The following is an 18,342-nucleotide window of genomic DNA, read 5'->3' as shown; positions in this document are numbered from 1 at the left end:
CAAGAGAGAGCCTGACTTTGGACAACCTAGAGGCTGTCCAATACTGCATAATCACCTCTTAATAAAAACCATGGCTCCACTGAAACCTAAAAAACTTCTAGACTTCAACTAGAATTCTATGCTACCTTTTCTAATACAAAACTTTCCAATTTGTCCTGTGTCATATTATTGTCAAGGTCTTCTTGTAAACCTTCTGTTTATAACTACAATTCATCATGAGAGGAAAAATGTCCCTCTTCATGCATGCCCATTTGATTTCTACATCAGTGATCCAATTCTAGGCTTCTAAAACTTACATGATGTGGAATTAGTTCGCACTGGATACGCTCGTTACTTGGTTGCTGTTTCTTACCTCTAACTCATTTAAATTCTTCCTCCACATCAGATTCTATTGCAGCACCTCCATGACCACTACTGACAGTCACCGATTTGATTTACAAATAGCTCTGATGAGATCAGATGTTGCCAAAGAGACAGTAAGGAAGCAGAAAGAAGCTAGGAATCAATATGAGAAAAATAACAAAAGGAAAAAGCAGGATGGGAAGAGCACAGAATATTGGTTTAAATAGTACTGACTAATAAGATTTATCTATCAGCACCTAATGGGTGCACACTGTTTAGTGATTAGTCATTGCTAGTCTTCACTTGTTTTCTTCAAACCATAAATTCTTCACAGTGAGAAGAACCCACAGTGAGAATCGATTCACCTTGAACTGCAAGGTCCTTTACTTTGTATACTGCTATATCCATGTTTCTTATTGTTGTAACAAAAGCTCCCCCTTTGTTAAAGACTTACCAACATCTTAAATACTAGCTCTGCTAGTTTATAATTTTCATCATAATTACAGACTCAATCATAAATATTCATGCAGCACCACACTGTAAAGGCACATTCCACTTTCTAGATCACAGATGCAGGCAGTTTTCTAAACCACTTAGTGTATGACTCCCTACACAGAGGCATAGAGAAAGAAGTTGATGTGTGTGCATTCACCAAAAAACAAAATCCTGAAATGGTTCAAGTAAGATGGAGCTTTTCTAATGAGGAGAATGCATAGTAGCAATTAAATCATATACTGCTGTTTCCAAATGCAATGTCTCACTTGGGGGATAGTTGCTGAACATGCTTGTTCAAATGCCTTTGCAGGATATATACAGAAACAACACTGGAATTTGGCTCCTAGTTACAGAGTGCTGGTTACTAATTTAACTATAAAGATACCAGACCTCAAATTCTTGATTTCATGCCCACTCAACTGTCCAAACACATGGCTCATCTCAGTGGGATTTAAATCCACATAATTATTAAAAGAAGGCTTAAGACCAAAATATCATCTTATTTTCTATAGGTGCAAAGTGAATCAGAATATTTGGATCAGTTGTCAGAATAATTTAATGCATTTCATTATTAGGAAATTCAGAAATTGTACAAATGCATAAGAATACAGTTGGTAGTTTGAAAAATGCTATTTTAAATAGAAATGTTATCCGTCCCGAGGGGTCGAGGTTTTATTGACCTAGGTTTAACTACAGCTAATGTGTTGTGATTAATAACACTCAGAACAATTCCTTTTGCACCGAAAATCTACAGCATTAACACACAGTCCCTATCAGAAAACCTCTCCCATTCCAATTAGTTCCTTATATACGTCTCAGTGTTTTTATTGTCTCTACCTTCAGTAGATTATCTCAGAATCACTGGGATTGTTCAATAAAAGTTTAACCGTCTTGCGCTATTAATGTGCCGGTGCTCCATGTGGAGTGCTCGTTTCCTTCCTTTTATTGAACGCCAAACGGAGGGACACAATGGGTGTGTTGTGCTCTGTCTAGCACGGAACGTGCGATATCTTTAAAAAGGAGGTGTGAGCTGGCTTTAATACCACTACTCTTAACAGTGCAAGTACCACAAACTAATCAACCGCAGCACTGGGGCATGCAGTCCATTGAAAGCTGGTGAAAAAGCTGCTTTTTATTATGACCTACATACTGCACAGCAGCAGTTGGACAATTTAAATCTAACGCTGAGGCTGAACACAATGCAAGGAATCCACTAGTGATGAACTCCGTGATGTAAGGCAAACATGCTCACGAGTACTATAATATTCTATTTCACCCACGCTATCCTGATAATAAAAACCACAATGACAATCCAAACAAAAAAATAATCCTTGCCTTTTAGCAGAATTATCTACTAAAAAATTTATCATCTGTTGGAAGCATCCTTCTGAATCAGCAACCATATGGAACACACTCACATCGAAACGTTTAAGGACAACGCAGACAGATCAATGAATTCAGCAACCACTCTAAAACCAGCCAACCTTCCAAGGCACAGATACCGAGAGAAGCTTGCTTCTTGCCCGAAGTTGTGCCCAGCTGTGCCACAGACCCGCACCAGCCCGTGCCCAGGTACCTCTCCCGCAGCAGCTCAGGCGCACAGCGGCTCCCTTTTGTGGCCGAGTCCAGCGGCAGCAGCTCTCCCTGAGGGAGCAGCCCGGGAGCCGCAGCGGGGCCGGGCCGGGCCGGGCCGAGCCGCACACCTGCTCCGGGCAGCGCCCGGCGCCAGCCGCGCTCCGAGCGGCAGCGGCACTCCCTTCCCCGGGATCGCCGGCTGGGCTCCGAGCGGCGGCTAGCGAGCTGCCGAGACAGCAGTGCGGAGGAGCCCTGCCTTCACACGACAAACCCCCGCTCCGCCGCCTGACAGCAGATATGCAGCATTATCGCCCCGCATTCCACCTCCGCCGGGCAGCGGCGGCAGCGCCAGCCTGTCAAAATGGCAGCTCGCGAGCCCGCTCCGCCGCCGGGATTACTCACTAATATGCCCGTTTCTTCTGCGTCCCCCGACGGGATTTCTGTTTATTCCCCGGTACAGCACAGCATAATATGTCACATTGTTTTCCATAAGCAAAATGGCTGGTCCCCTCGGCACCGGCGCAGAGCGCTCATTGGGCTCCCCCGGCTTGCCGGAGCCATGGCAACAGCCAACAGCGGCCCGGCCCGGCCCGGCCCGGCCCGCCCGCCCCGGCACCGCGCCCGCGCTCCCCGCGCCCCCGCGGCCAGCGGCGGTGGGGCCGCGCCGACAGCCTGCCGGGCCCGGGGCTGCAAAGCACCGTGTGAACGCGGCCAGGGAAGGGCCTCGGATGCGCCAAAATTGACAGGGAACTGTATAAGCGCTCAGGGTAAATAATCGTCCTTACTTAGGAAATAGCCATTAGGGATAAACATTATACAATAGTCACCTGGTTTTCCAGCAATAAGTCCCCACTCATTCACTAGCTTACTCACGAGCTAACCCCTGACATCACAATTCCTTGTGTTCATAAACACATTGGTTGATCTTAAAGGGTTAATGGTTGCTGCTTGTTAGATGATTTCCAAAGATTGTGCATTGCAATCACCATGTACACCAATTTTATTCTATTTAGAATGACATATTTTTTTTTCATTTCAGTTAGAAGTAGGAAGAAAAGAAGACACTTGTGAGCAATTTAAAACTGCTCATAAAATTTTCTGCTCTTCAAGACCTGTCACAAACTTGTATCTCAACTGCCTAGAGAGTCAGGAATATAAACTGGAGAGCACAAGCAGCATCCTTCAGCCTACAGTTCTCAAAAAGTCATTTAGAAGCATTAAATGTATCTAAGCAAGCATACTGCATGTCATACACAGGAGTTCGGAGCATTGGTCAGAACTTCCCAGTTGTTAGCAGGGATTAACTTAATACATATATGAAATAATGGCCTTTCCTTGTTCAGTTATGCTTTTCTAGGGCTACAGCAGAATTTTCACTTCTGAATAACAACTTGTAGACAAAGCTCTGCTGCTCCAAGTGAATTTGTTGCTCTCAGGATTCAAAGGCAGCGGTGTCACAGTGGAGTCCTGGGCAGAGAACTAAGGTCCACTTGGGTGGATTTTACGCATTTCCTCCCTCAGGATCTTTAGCCTCTTTTCCTTGTCTAAGTTTCCCTGAAAGTCAGTACTGAGCTCTGTGAAAATGAGGTGGGAGGGGCTCACAAGGAAACAAGTAAATTCTGTTTAGATTTCTGAGGTGTTGGAGCTGAAACATTCCAGTATATTTAAACAGGTGTTTCAACATGAAAGTTAATTTAGTCTTGTTTATTTGTCTCAGCCTTCTTTAAAAAGATGGGTGGATGTCCACGTCTCTCAAACTGCAGCTGTGGCTAAGGGTCTGTTCTAGCATCTGGTGAAAGTACTCCCTGCTCCTGTGACTCGAACACATATTTTAGGTGCCAGGACTACTGTTCACCAGTACTTTTTCATCAAAAAGGGATGGTCTGCTGATTTGGCAACCCAATCCTGAAGCTTTTGCCTGGAAAACATTAAACTACTGAAGTAATTATTTACATACTAAGTATTAAAACAAAACCAGCCTGCATTACAAGAACACTATTTCACCATGATTGGTTTACTTTTTTTTTGTTAATGAGCAACATGAGACAGACTGCACATCCAGTCTCTTTCTTTTTAATGCATTGATACAGTCACTGACTTTAAAAAAAAAATTAAAAATGCTCTTCAGTAAGGGAAGACACAAACAGGTTTTGTATCTCTTCATTTCACTAAGTGTGGTTACTATCATAGTACTCTCCACAGACAGGCTAAAATAGCTTTTGGAAACATAGAGGCCATGAGTTTTTAAACCATATGTTTCAGCTTGGAAAGATTTCAGGATGTTTGTCCATATTTCTGTATCTATACATACCCAGCGCCTGAAAGCACAGCGGAAGTATATCCATTAAAATGTTTTTGAATTTTTTAAAAAATAATAACCTGTTCTAAGATTTCAAGTTCATAATTCAATATTTAGGGATTTAGAACTCAGTCTGTAATGCAGGCACACTCTTATCCAGAAAAGGCTGATGGGGTTTTTCCTGCGGTATCCTATAGGACTTAACAATATACATGTACATGCAACCTTTCCTTCTCTGCAGTTTCATAAGTGATTAGGCAGAAATTAGAAGAGGCTTAACCCAAGTGCAGATTATGGCTCCAATTCAGCAAACAATTAAAGCACGAACTGTGAGAAGCTAACTTAAGTTTACCTAAAAGGTCCTCACAAGTCCTAGAAACAGTTTCTGATGCATGCAGCATCATAACATTTCTTCTGGCAAAACCCACTAAAATCATAATGTCAAAGAATGTGAACTGGACCCACAGTGAAGCTGTGAGACTGAATAACCTCTGGCAGTCCCCTGAGGCTCAGTTACACTGATACCAATGTGTTTCTAGGAAAGCTCCAGAACCAGGCAGCTGAAATAGTGGCTGCTAGCATGCTTCCCTTACATAAAAATTTAAGTGTAAGGCATAGAAGTCATACTGACCCTACAATGAGTATTTAAGTGCTTAAAGATAACCACTTGCCTGCTGTATTAGAACAGAGCTGAAAATAGAACACATCATTTGGTATCTTTGCTCAAATCCTACTCCCACGTTAATTCAAATGAGCTTCCTAATCTCACTTGTAGTACCTGGAGAACAGTTGCTCATACCAGAGCAATAAGAGCTGGAAGAAAACCAGTATTCACCAATTCTTCTGCAGAACATTGCTAACAGTCTTCAGTTTGGGGACAGAAATAACATTATTCTCAGCCTAATCTATAGATTCTTGTATTAGTGTATCATTTACCACTGTAGTTTACCCTGTCCTGCTATTTTCCTTCACAAACTGGTTTCCAGCTTCTCAATACAATATAAAACACATCTCCATTAAAGCAACATTTAACTCTTAAATCAACTCAAGAACTGTGATTTGCATACAATTAATTAAAAATCATTGGTTCATGAATAATTAATTTGTATTCTAACACTTTTAAAAGCATGAGCAGTAACAAATATTAAAAGGCATTGTCACTCTTGGACGGAAATATCAAAAGAGCAGATCCTAACTTAAGAAGTAATTACTGTATTAAAATCATAATTTTATTTATTGCATGGCATTGAAATTATTCCTCCATATATTAACTAGCCCAGTGGAAAACACCTAGTGTTCAGCCATCCTGAATATCATTAACAATAGCCGATCTTTCTGAGCCTCATTCAATTTCTGTAATCACTTGATGATATATTGAAATGAAAAAGACTTATGAAAGCAAATTGGACTGTTATAATCATAAAGAAATCATCATCTATCGAATGTCTCAAATTTTAAAAGACTGGTTTTCTTTTTTTCAATATTGTTCGGTCAGCTTGCTTGACTGCAAAGCAGTAGATATACACAATGAATACCTGTATGTGAGCATGCTGAAGTACAGAGCAGTTATTATTGTTTTTCCAAGATTCCAGCTGATAACAAGCCTATGAAAAAAAGCACTAATATCCAATTTCCAAGACATTACTATAACTAAATGCCTGAGACACAACCTGTAGATAAGTAAACTGGAATTCAAAGAGTTAATTTTATCTGAGGTCAGACTTGTTTGTGGCTCCTCCAGCTACTGAATACTGAGTAACTCTAATTATTTGCTTTGTATTTTCAGGTTCTCACCAATATCAACTCTGATGAATTTTCTGTACTGTGGATTCAGTCAGATGATTGGCAAAGATGCTGACAGAGAATTCTATCTAGACTGAATGGAGCAATGAGCGGATTTAAGTATTTAAGGTATGTCATGCATTTAAATAAAAAAGTCACAAGAGCATTGCAGAAACATCTAGATTGTATTGGGGAAATTCTTATCACAGGAAATACATTCTTTTATTCACAGTTGCCCTTTGAGACGCATTCCTCATCACATGAGTACAGCCATAAAACAGGAGAGAGAAGTAACTCTGATTTTTGTAAAAACAAATATTTAAAAATTTTAAAAGGAAACCCTGAAGCCCGTTTGTAATTAATGAGATGAAAGAGTCTTAACCTAATAAGACTAGATCCCTCATGTTTTATACCAGCGTTAAAAATGCTACAGAATTCCTGAAGCAATTTCCACACTATTTCCTATCCTACATTTAGTGTTTTACTTTCTGATATAATTTAGTAAAAAGGCAACAGTGAAGGTATAACTGTCTCAAATACAAAATATTACAGAAATTAAATTAAGCTGCTTTTTTAGCTGTTTGGACATGCAGTTTTGGATTATTTTCTGCTGCATTTTAAGTAAGATAAAAAAGAATATAAAATAGACTCATTATTTTTCTTTTCTGTTTGCTTGGCTATGAAATTTGATTATTTAATGCATTATATAAGTTAGAAAGTTATACATATATACATATGTATATACTATAACACAGATATATATAACTATGTTTTCACTTATCCCAAGAAAAAAATCTCAAATGTTATGGTGTATTAAGCAGATTTTAAATCAGAAGAACTATAGTATGGAAAAATATTCCACTTTCAGATCTTTAAGATTTTATTTAAGAGGAGAAATATGAACTTGAGTTCAAAAATACTTAATGTTCAGGGTTCTCCCAAAAATGAATGCTTAAACATGCAGTTTTAAGAGAAAATAGCAAACATTCAAGACAAAACTAACACACAGAAAGGAAGTATCTTAAAGGTTTACTCAGAATTTTGGAAATAACACCAAGAGATCAACTGTGACCTAAAGCAAAACAAAAATTGAGAAACTGCTACTGAAATGCACTGGGATTTCAGAGAATGCCAAGGAAATTGTCAAGACAACTAATAGTTTATCTGGTCAATTTGTACTTGAAAGTTTTCCAGTCCTGATTGTGCCATGTACTGACAGTTCCATTAAATAACTACATTAATTCACAGCCCTAAGAAAGAGCTCAGATTAAGTTCTGAAGAACACCCCAGGCCACCTAGTTTCCAGAAACCAAAAAAAAAAAAAAAGCAAGTTTTGCCTCTGTTACTGTGAACATCAAATGCTAGTCTCAGGGTAGAGGCCTGAATTTCTGACAGTGCTAGAAATTTTTTGCTTCCCACTGTATTAGGAAACCAAACTTGGCAGCATACATGACGTCTTATTGCATATTTTACACTTGTGTAGAAAAGTATAAATTTGAGATTGATAGCTACATAATGAAAAGGAACTGTTTTCCCATCTTTTCTCCAAGAGTAGGGCAAACAGAATTCTTAAGTGAAAATTTTATTGACTTCTCAATAAAAGGTTCCTCACATATTGCAATTTATAGAGGAAGCATAATGAACAAATATCCAGGACAAAGGTTATTCCCCTGGTTTAAACACCAACAGCCAGCTCCTCTATGCTAAAATTTTGTGAGTATTTCTCAAACCTCACTTTTAGATATTTAGGAAGATAAGCTGTCAGTCTCCAAACCTCCTCTTTCCTCCATTTATATTACATAAATCTGAAACTTTTACCTACTCCTCTATTGTTATCCTTTATCACCTTCTCCTCACCTAAAACCTAAAGCCACATCTCTGGGCTATTGCCACTGTCCTGCTGAATTGCACCTTCTCCATTGCCATCACTTCCTTAAATCACTGCTTCAGCTTTTTAACTCTTTGAGAGCAGCTGCCTGAAAGCCTCAGGTCCTTGTATTTCCAATTTGTTGTCCCTTCATTTCAAAAGCTTGCTTCACACCACTTCATGGGCTGTTCTTTCATAGTCTGGTAATTAGGATATGCATTCCTCTTCTCCATTTTGACAAACAATTCTTAACATCTAATCACTACATTTATACAATATCAATTGTGAGAAATGGTAAAAAAAATGGCAGGAAGAAGAGTTTGTTAGTGAAAAAATGGGGCAAGAATATTGATTTTCACATGCTACCCACAATTCTTGCAAATGTTTTGCAAGAGCCTTTTACAACTTACCTAGACCTCCTCATGAATCCTAGCTCAGGCCTGCTTAGCACAAAGACCTAAACCAACAAGAATCATTTCAAACTGATATCTGTACAAATATCTGTACGATTTGAACTATCTAGAGATAGCTGAGTCATTGCTAATAATTAGGGTGGGGAGTTGTTATTATTTCTTTAAAAAAAAGAGATTTGTTTGTCTGTATCTATATTATTTTTTTCCTTATAGCCTCAATCTCTTTCAGCCACCTGCATTTAGTTGTATTTTTCTATCTCGTGCTCAATTACCCAACAAACAATAAGTATGCTTCTTAATATACTTCTGACCAATATAATTTTGTTCAGCCTGACATAGGAAAAACAAAGAAGAAATTAAGTAACAAAATCAACCCCGAATGATCCCTTTACAGCTCCCACACCCATTACTTTCAACATCGCACAATGCTGAGAATCAGCTTACTAAAAATAGAGAGCACTTCCCTAGACATGACCATACTTGTGGCTCTCATCTCAAAAGAGTTGTTCTTGCCTGATTAGATTGGCTTATTAAGTGATAGAGAGCATGTTGGGCTAGTCCAATCTGTCTCTGACTCTCCTCAGAGCTAACCAGAGAACATTTAAAGATCTGCCCTTCATTACAGTGAGACTCCACACACCCTGAACACAGCATTTCTTACCTTCACAGTCCTCCTGGAAAAATCACTATTTAAAATCTAAGCTCAAACATATCAGAAAGAAATGCCAGTAGCTATGGTATTTCAGATAGCAATAAGATTTGGAAAGAGCAGATGAATGGGAACACCAGCAGCAAATAAGTACAATAAAGGTAGCAAACCACCATATTTTTCCAAGTTCTTTGAAGGGAGGAAATTTTAAATAAACTTGGAAAGGGGACTTAAATTTTATCAATTCTGAGAACTTGGCAGCATCTCTCTATGCCAGATGAGGTCACAAATCAATCTCAAACACTTCTGACAAAGTATAAATACCATAGCAGGGTATGTCTAAGTCACACTAACATGTCTGGCTGGCATAACTACAATAGCAGAGTTGATAAGGTAGCAACCGGCTTATCCACAGCATTCTTTTCATGAAGAGGTCATTTCTTCTTTTGTGCTAGGAAGTGAAACAATGCCAAAGCATTCCAGAATTGCTTAAACAAATAGCAGCATCTACCTCCACTTAGAGGTCAACAGTTTGTACTTTTTTGGTAGCTTATTTATTTTCTCTAGAGTATAACATAACACATTAGGAACTTTAGCAGTCCACCCGCCAGATACACCCTTTATTCTAGGAAGTGAATCAGCTTTTTTGTCACAGTACTTCTGGATTACAATTGCCTTCTCATTTGGTTTCTGGTTTGGCGTCTTAAAATTAATTTAACATTCACTTCCTCCTTTTAGCCTGAAGTGACTTTCAACTCTCTTAAGTTTTGGTCTTGAACAATGTTCAAGCAATAGGTATAAAATTACAAAACATGACTACATGAAAATGTCTCCTGCCAGTTTTCCATCATTACATTACATTAAGAGTTTATCATAGAAACCTCATCTGGACTTTGCACTAGAAAGGGGAAAGGTGAAATATTCAAGTGGGAATGTGATCCTTTTCCTCTATGCAGTGCTGGTGGGGCCACGCCTGCAGAGCTGCAGTATTTTGTGTCTGATTCTGGGCTTCCCTGTAGCCAGTGACACACTGGAGACTCCAGCAAAGGGACACACAGTGGATGAAGAGAGCCATCCCTCCTAGTAGGAACAGCCAAGAGACCTGGTACTGTTTATCCCAGTGAAAGCTGGGAGAGGATTGGTGGAGGGCAGGGGCCAGCATCTCTACCTGGACACACCAAAGGAGGCTGTGTACACTGACTGCAGGCTGCATGCAGTGGTATCCAGGATTAGAGACAATGGGCACAAGCTGAAATAAAGAAAAGTCTGTCCAACATCAGAAAACACTTGTTTAATGTGAGGGTGACTGAGCATTGCCACAAGCTGGCCGATGTTTGTTGTGATCTCTGTTACAGAAGATGTTCAAAATCCTTCTGGATGTCAGCCTGGACAATTGACTCTAGATGGTCTTGCTAAAGCAGGTGGGTTGGGCCAGGCAATCTCCAGAGGTCCCTTCCAACCTCAACCATTCTGTGATACAAGAAAAACCAGTTGTCCAAGTTTTCATTTTTCAATTACTATAGATATTTATTACTTTCTGGCACAAAAATTTAGATATTTTATTTTCTGCAAATAGAATCAGACTCAGATCAGTAGAAACACAAAAAGTAGTATCAGAATCTCTGATATAAGAATGGTTGGATCCGACAGATTCCTAGCATTTAACTTTAAGGAAGCAGCAGTGGAGAGTCTGCTCAGCATCCCTTTCTGAAATAAACTGCAGATTTAGTGTGGGAGGAAAAGAACCACTGTATATAAACAAGAGGAAAGAAAACAAGAGACTCAAATGTATTCAAGATTTAGAAGCTCACAACACTGATTTTGTTTCCATAGCAACTAATATACTTGAAAGCAGGGAAAAAACAGGGTGAGGATTTTAAAGGACAGCACCACATACAGATTAAAAGCAGATACTGCCCACCCACTGATAATCTGACGTTTGGGTTGATGAAATCAGGCAGTTTATAACAAGAAGTATCACTTGTTAAGAGAGTCAAGATCCAATGAAACTACCACACTAACAAAATTAGAGTGAAAGAATAAAAACAGCACAGTGAAACACTCCTGGTACTTGACAGCCTACCTTCCAACTCTTTAGCAGCTAAAAACAAGAACAGTACACTACCAGTTAATAAAGTTGTGCCTTGGGCACTCACCACTCACTGTCAAAGGTGGTGTCCAATGTTATTTCCCTCTGTAGTCACAATGAATGATCTATGTGACTCCAAGGAAGTACAGGACAAAGTAGATAAGAAGAAGCATGCATTGCACTAAGTTGAATCAGATGACTCAATTGGTTTGCAGTGCTTATGTTTTTATAGCTTCTTGCCCATGCAGTTGATGGCATTGGTATAATTACCCTTTCCATAAAAAAAATACAAGCTAAGAAGAGAATTTATACTTTTTGAGCTTAGGGAAGACAATGCCAGTTCTAGCAATAATATGTAGTAGTAGGAAAATGCTTGGTAATAAAGGTAATAAATTATAATTCTGCTGGATCAAGGCCTTAACTGGTCTCTTTCACAGCAAATACTAAAAAAATGCATAAGACCCCTAAAAGAGTAAACCCTTGTATACAATTCTTCCATTTAGCACCATTTCTGAGAAATAAAATAGCATAGGCTTGTAATGTAAGTGCTATCTATGCTCCATAAATGGCTTTTGCACCAATGGCAGAAAAGCCTTATGAACAGTATATTTCTATACTACATCAGGCTACATCTGATATATAGCACCACTTCAGAATTTTCAACCACATAGAAGTTACTTGGGAGGCAAAATGCAATTTCAAGCTAATTAGCCACATTGCATAGCTGTATGCAGTTTCATCGTCACACGTGTCCAGGGACACAAACCAAAGGAATTCCGAATCACAAGTGCCAGACTCCTACCCTTTGTAAGTGACTGTTCAGGAGTAGGATCGCAAAGACATTCTTGCTTATCGTAAAAAGGGAACGTCATGGAAAGATCAGCCTGACGTTTCAGAGGGGTGCTAACAGCACTCTTGGGATCTTCAGAGGTACGCAGTTAACATCTATGAAATGAATCAGTTCAGCATACTATTTTCAAATACTTGGTTTGGTGTAATAATAATTTTCAAGTGTTCTGCCAATAATCAACAGGTAAAGTCAACATCTACCCAAGACCACTTCAGTTGATTTGTTCCTCATCTGGAATTTCTTTCAAGTACCTTATCTTTGTAGAGATCAGTATCCTAACATCCATACAAGAGGTAGAATACATAACCAAACAAAACCTACAGTAGTTTCCCAGACTGGTCTATTTCAATATTCAAATTATGCAGAAAGTTCTGGCACTGGATGGCTAAAATTTACTTTTGTTATTAGAACAAAATAAGGAAAAAGCTTGATTTTTTTTTTTTTTTTGCCACTACAGTGGTAAAAAGGATGTAGGTGGGGACAATAATTGACACTAATTATTTGTAGGAAAGGTCAGGGTTACCTTTTACCAACACTGTGAGGCAGCTGATTATCAGTCACATCTCTGGAACACAGTCACGAATTTGTCAGTGACTAAAGGACAAACAGGCCTTGGCCAGCAATCAAACTTGGCAACGTTCAACAACACAGCACAGCAGATGTCTTTTTAAAATAGGTAAATTGTAAGGCACTAGATAGTGTAACGCTAGATATCGGTAATGCTGAAAAAACGTCGATAAAAGCTACTGTTTAAGCACTTAATAGGTGACTTGGCAGTATGAGCTCCTCAGCATTTGAAGAGCTAAAAAGAACAACTATATCACAAAATTCCAACTCAGTTTTGAACTCCCTCAGAAAGTCTTCAGTTTCTACAGGATATGTAATTTAATTTATTTGATACATTAACACCATTTTGAACAAAAACTGCACATAAAAGTTTAAGACATATGTCAAGGTATTTGGAAAATAAAGACTAGATTGAGTAGTTTAAAAATATATATTACCTCAAAAATTAGGGAATTTTGTCTCAGAGTCTCAGGAAATACCCCTTTAAAATTTGAAAATTATCATACCATATTATAATTATTATTGTTGCTGAAAAATCCAACCAGAGATCTGATACGTATTGCTCGATAACTGATTTTTTACTGGGATACTACTCCAAGAAAACGTTGTTTGTTATTTAGTATGTCCCTGGAGAAGTTTACTGTGCATTAAGTGAAATGAAAATTCCACCACTGAGATCCTCTTACTGCTTTTCAGAAAGTGGAGTTTACAGGGATGAGACAGTTCATTCCCAAGTAGCATTGGCTCAAATTTTAATCTCAGAACTGTAAGAAAGGAAGAAATCCATATGCCCATGTACTCCTACTTAGTTAGCTTTTACAAACAAAAAAAGCTACAAGTTAGCTTTTACAAACAAAATCGCTAAATGTAATAAATTCAGTGAGACTTCACTGTGTGCAGTTTTGGATATATACATTATAATAGTAAAAAACCCTTGCTTTGCAGTGATTACCAGTCTGTAATTAAAGTTATTCATCAACTTATTATTTTTATTTTTTTTTTAATATAAAGAGTTTATTTACAGTTATGTTATGCAGTTCTGCAGCAGCCAGTTTAAATGCCATCAGCTGTGGCTTTTGCCTACATGTACATACATTCAGTAGTCAAACAATGCTGAGAGACTGCAGTGCAGAATCCTGACACCACCACTCTTCCTGTTGCTGAGGAATGCTATATCCAGAGGATTAATAGAGCACCCATCTGGGCATTTCCAGTTCTCTGAAATTCTTTAAGTAGTACTACAAATTTCATGCCAAAGCAGCAGCTCTGGGGAAAATTTCTGATTTCCTCAGATGTTTCAGGGTGACATTTCTAAGAATGAATTTTGACAGGGAAAGAAATTGATCACTTGGGCTCTCCAGATAATGGTAGTTTTGATTAGTAAGAATTTAGACTAGCAAAACAGGGAGAAAAATAGTTATGCAGTTGTCATGCTATGCTGGTGCATAGCAGTTATCAGCTTTCTTTCCTTTCTTGACCTAGTACACTGCAGAATTGTGCTGTTCAAGCTTCAGAAACCACACTGAATCCTGGCTCCTGGTTTTGCAGAAGTTAGTATGCAGTAGTTTGCAACATGATACTCCCCAAGGGAAACCCCAAAAGTTTTCTTAGTTCTCCTCAGCAGAGACACAAGGTTATTTGTGAATCAATCCAAACCATTCTGAAGCACAAGTGTTAATAACTGCAACAAGCAAACTGAAAAAAAACCTACCCTGCTTTTAATTTATAACTGACCACCTTTAGCTGACAGCACTTTGCTTCGTGTAAGCCACAGGACTCTCATGCTTACCGGGTAGAGTAACTACTTTTAATTCCAGTGCAACAACACTAAAGCTTAAAAGCAGAAAGGTTAACAAATCTTTCTGACTGACTACAGGGCAGTGGCCCAGCATGACACTACTGTTTTGTGACAGGCCTATAAATTTACCCATAACTCATTACAAATGTCATGTTTTCATCTGGTTTATACTGAATGTATCTGAACAAGAAGAATGTTATTACGTTGTTCAAGGGGTGACAAAACCAGACAAGAAATATGAAAATCCTAGTATCCTTTCTGAATAGCTAATCTTTTATTTAGGGATAGAAAGATGTCTCAGTGCCAAAGATTAACAGAAAAACCTGACTTAGAATTGAGAGACGACGATCAGGATGAGGGTGCAAGGTTTCCATAGCTTGTCTGGGACTCTAAAGCCATGCAATTCACCAGAGTCAGGCTAATCCTAGTAATACTCAATTTACCAAACTAAAATTTACCAAAATAAAGGTTACAATAGATGCGAAAATATATGTGTCTACAACATACTTATAGCTATCCAGTGTTTCAAACTCAATTTTAACATTCATTCAAACTTTTTTTGGGTTTAGCTAGCTAATATTAAAACATCTTAACTTCTCTAGAGTTAAAGATTTTCAGTGACTTCAAAATGCCTGAAGCTGAAGAAAATCTAAACAATGTTAGAACAATGAGGAAGCTCTTCAAAGACAAAAAAAAATTAGGTACGTAATCAAGCATAGACAAGCAACTTGCCCTGAATCATCTAAGGAGCCAATGGCTGCAACGTCAAGAAATTTCACCTTCCTGCTTTTTCCAGCATTTTCCTCTCCAGCTTCCCAGACATATCCTATGATCTGACATCACACCAGTGCCAACCTCAGGTTCCTCCATCAGTCCACATGGTGAGATACCTGATTTTCACTGTCACTGTCTTTAGTCCTGGTCAAGCCTTAACCGATTGGCCCAGTTGTTTTCCTCTAAACCATCACTGCTTCCAGTGGCAGCTTTTTGAATTTTAACTTCCTGCTTGAAAACAGTATATAAACAGTCAATAAACTTGACTTCATATTCAACTTGACTAAAGCAAATAGTCAGGAACACACAGGAGAAATCTTACTGCATTTTGGTGTGAAAAGGAATTCCAAATAAGTTCCTTCTTTTTAATGAGTTACCCGAAAACTTAATGACTTGTCACTTTCTCCTTCTCCAGTGGCATATATTTTAAACAGTGAAACTCTGAATACACTATTACATTTACAAATACCAACTGGGTATTTTTTTCATTGGCCAAGGTCAAAATTGAGGAAATGTTCAAACTTCTAAGTGAAAAAAGAGCCCAGAGTTTTGAAAATGTGTGAGGAGACAGAACTGGTATTTCTAGTGTACCAGTCCAAAACAAAACAGAATTCCATTCCCCAGTTAGGAGCACATAACCAATTTGCATTTGCTCAGTTGACTGTGAGGTGCAATCCTAGTTCAAATTCCACTGTGCAAATCCTCACACTACTGGGTTCTGGCTCTAAATTCAAGGATACAGAAGAAAAAGATAGAGCATGCTCTCTGTCCACCTCTAGCCTGTACAAGTCTTTAATCCATACATGGAAAACAAAAACATTTCTTTTGTGCACCTTGTGTCAGCATTCCGTAGCGGGGAAGGAGAGAGGCATCACATGATGAAGGATGCAAATATATTAGAAAATCAGATTCAAGAACAATGAATATTTTATTGCCTATGGAATGAGTCATGGGATTTGAATAAGGACAAATCTCAGTTGTCAGTTTACACACTTTCTTGTTAGACAATTTCTTTTAAGACTTGTAGTATCAAGAAAAGAAGTGGCAGAGAGTCAGTTTTACAACACACCAAAACAAAATAATTTCAGTTTCATCCGTTCAATACAGTTTTGTAGATTGCAATGAAAAACACCTTTCACAGCCAACTGTTTCCAGTGTTTCTGTACTGGAACCTTACCTACAGCTTATTATTAATACAAGAATTTGAGGTATACCTTGAGATACACTTGAAGTTTCTGTTCTGACAGTAATCGTGGAGTCCCCAAAGAAAATGTAGGCGGAACCAATTATATTTATTGAAAGAAAAAGAATTCTTTGTTACTAAAAGGATCTGAAAAGCATGATTCACAGAATAGAGAATATTCAAAGTTATAGTATGGTGACTTTTATTTCACTATGAGAAAAGCAACTTCCAAGAGCCTGAGGGAGGTGGAGGTTCACTGTATAAAGCTGAAGATTTCCTTCTTTCGGATTTAGAATCTAGGCAGAGAATTGAGGGGGAAATTAAAAAAAAAAGACTCCAAAGCTGTAAATTTTTATCAGGTCCTTAGTTTAACTAAGCTTTCCTATAAAACAAAAATTTCAAGCTGCAAAATACTTAAAGGGTACACCTTGGTAAATAATCAGACAAGCTTGGCTTGGACTTTTTTTGTTTTGGTTTCTTTTTGCTTTCCTAAATTTTTCATTAAATTTATTAGGTTTTAGTCATTTGATTTCCTGAACAGTAATAAAAGTATCGTTTAAAAAGTTCCAAGAAATCCCCATAGAGCATTCAGAGGTCACATCAGTAAATTTTAAGTGGTAACCTCTTTTACTGCTTCACAGACATTTATTTTCCGTGTACCTATGTTGGTGAAGAGGTAAATTTACATGTGTATAAGGTAGCACATGAAAAAAAAAAATTTGGAACAGGTCAGGATTCTTCTCTCATTTTTTATATTTGCCTTTAGATTTTATATACCTTTATTAATCAGAGCTAGTAGCAGAAATAGGTGAAATGATAGAATTTACACTGATTGTCATATCTGATGAAAGTATAAAAATAAATATCAAGATCTAGATATTCCCATAAGGGATCAGGATTTGTGTTCCTAGAGTAATGTAAGTGTGAACTCTGTTCAACAAGAGTAGCTGTGTGAACTTTCATAGCTCTTGATAAGAGCTGTTAGTCATAATTAGGAGCTACAGTGGAATTACTGATAATAACTCTGAACTGAGCAGTTATTCTAATTCTCCACAGTTAACACCTTTCAAGGGAGTACTGGGTAGGTGTATGTGTATTCCCAGGCTCCAAATAAAACAACCTTACTGTTGTTCCATACCGATGCAAGACAATTTTCAAAAAACAGAGAACTGGCGTTTCTCTCCTGTGCAGCATTTGAAAACAAGTTTACAAGAGAGTTAACTGCCTTTGCCAGGGGATGCTCTAGACAATTGCAGGAGGGTGAATTATCAGGGAGCTTTCATGACTACCCTGAAGCATGTAAATTGTTTTGGATAAAGCCGCATCAAAATGGTTTGTTGTCTATGGATTAGCCATTTCTATCCCTTAGGACAGATAAATGACAGGAGAAAGATCTCACATCAAACAATGAGATAAATTACACTGGAAAGAGATAAATCTTTTCACTCGGATGCGCTCATAGGAAGACCAGGGAAGTCACTGTATTTCCTAATATGAGCTCTTTGCTCCTTATTTCCTGAAGAGGAACAGCTAGCATCAGACCTTGCACAAAATGTATGTAGTGTGGATACAGCCATCCCATCTCTCTCTTTCATATTCTACCAATTACTATGCCCTTGGTACCACCAGCAGGGCCCCAGTGACCAAGTCTGCCTACAA

At 38.3% G+C, this 18,342-nt stretch overlaps 1 protein-coding gene across 37 annotated transcripts in view; it reads right to left on the bottom strand.

The window, feature by feature from the left end:
* Nucleotides 1-18,342, bottom strand: part of SORBS2 (sorbin and SH3 domain containing 2) — a 192,868-nt gene that overhangs the window by 140,685 nt on the left and 33,841 nt on the right. For 28 of the 37 annotated variants that reach the window (XM_088057048.1, XM_088057058.1, XM_088057064.1 and 25 more), the window contains exon 1: nucleotides 2,815-2,915. The exons of 3 other annotated variants lie outside the window; for them this stretch is intronic. The gene's annotated coding sequence lies outside the window, so the exon portion shown is untranslated. Of the gene's footprint in view, nucleotides 1-2,339; nucleotides 2,590-2,814; nucleotides 2,916-18,342 lie in introns of those variants that run through there. 6 more of the 37 variants (XM_088057056.1, XM_088057062.1, XM_088057053.1 and 3 more) reach the window with 4 other exon arrangements.

The sequence above is a fragment of the Pseudopodoces humilis genome, chromosome 6, assembly GCF_049639895.1.
Source record: "Pseudopodoces humilis isolate 2021_Gansu_Grassland_sample_001 chromosome 6, ASM4963989v1, whole genome shotgun sequence".
Taxonomy (NCBI): domain Eukaryota; kingdom Metazoa; phylum Chordata; class Aves; order Passeriformes; family Paridae; genus Pseudopodoces; species Pseudopodoces humilis.
This window is presented reverse-complemented; position numbering and strand designations above follow the sequence as displayed.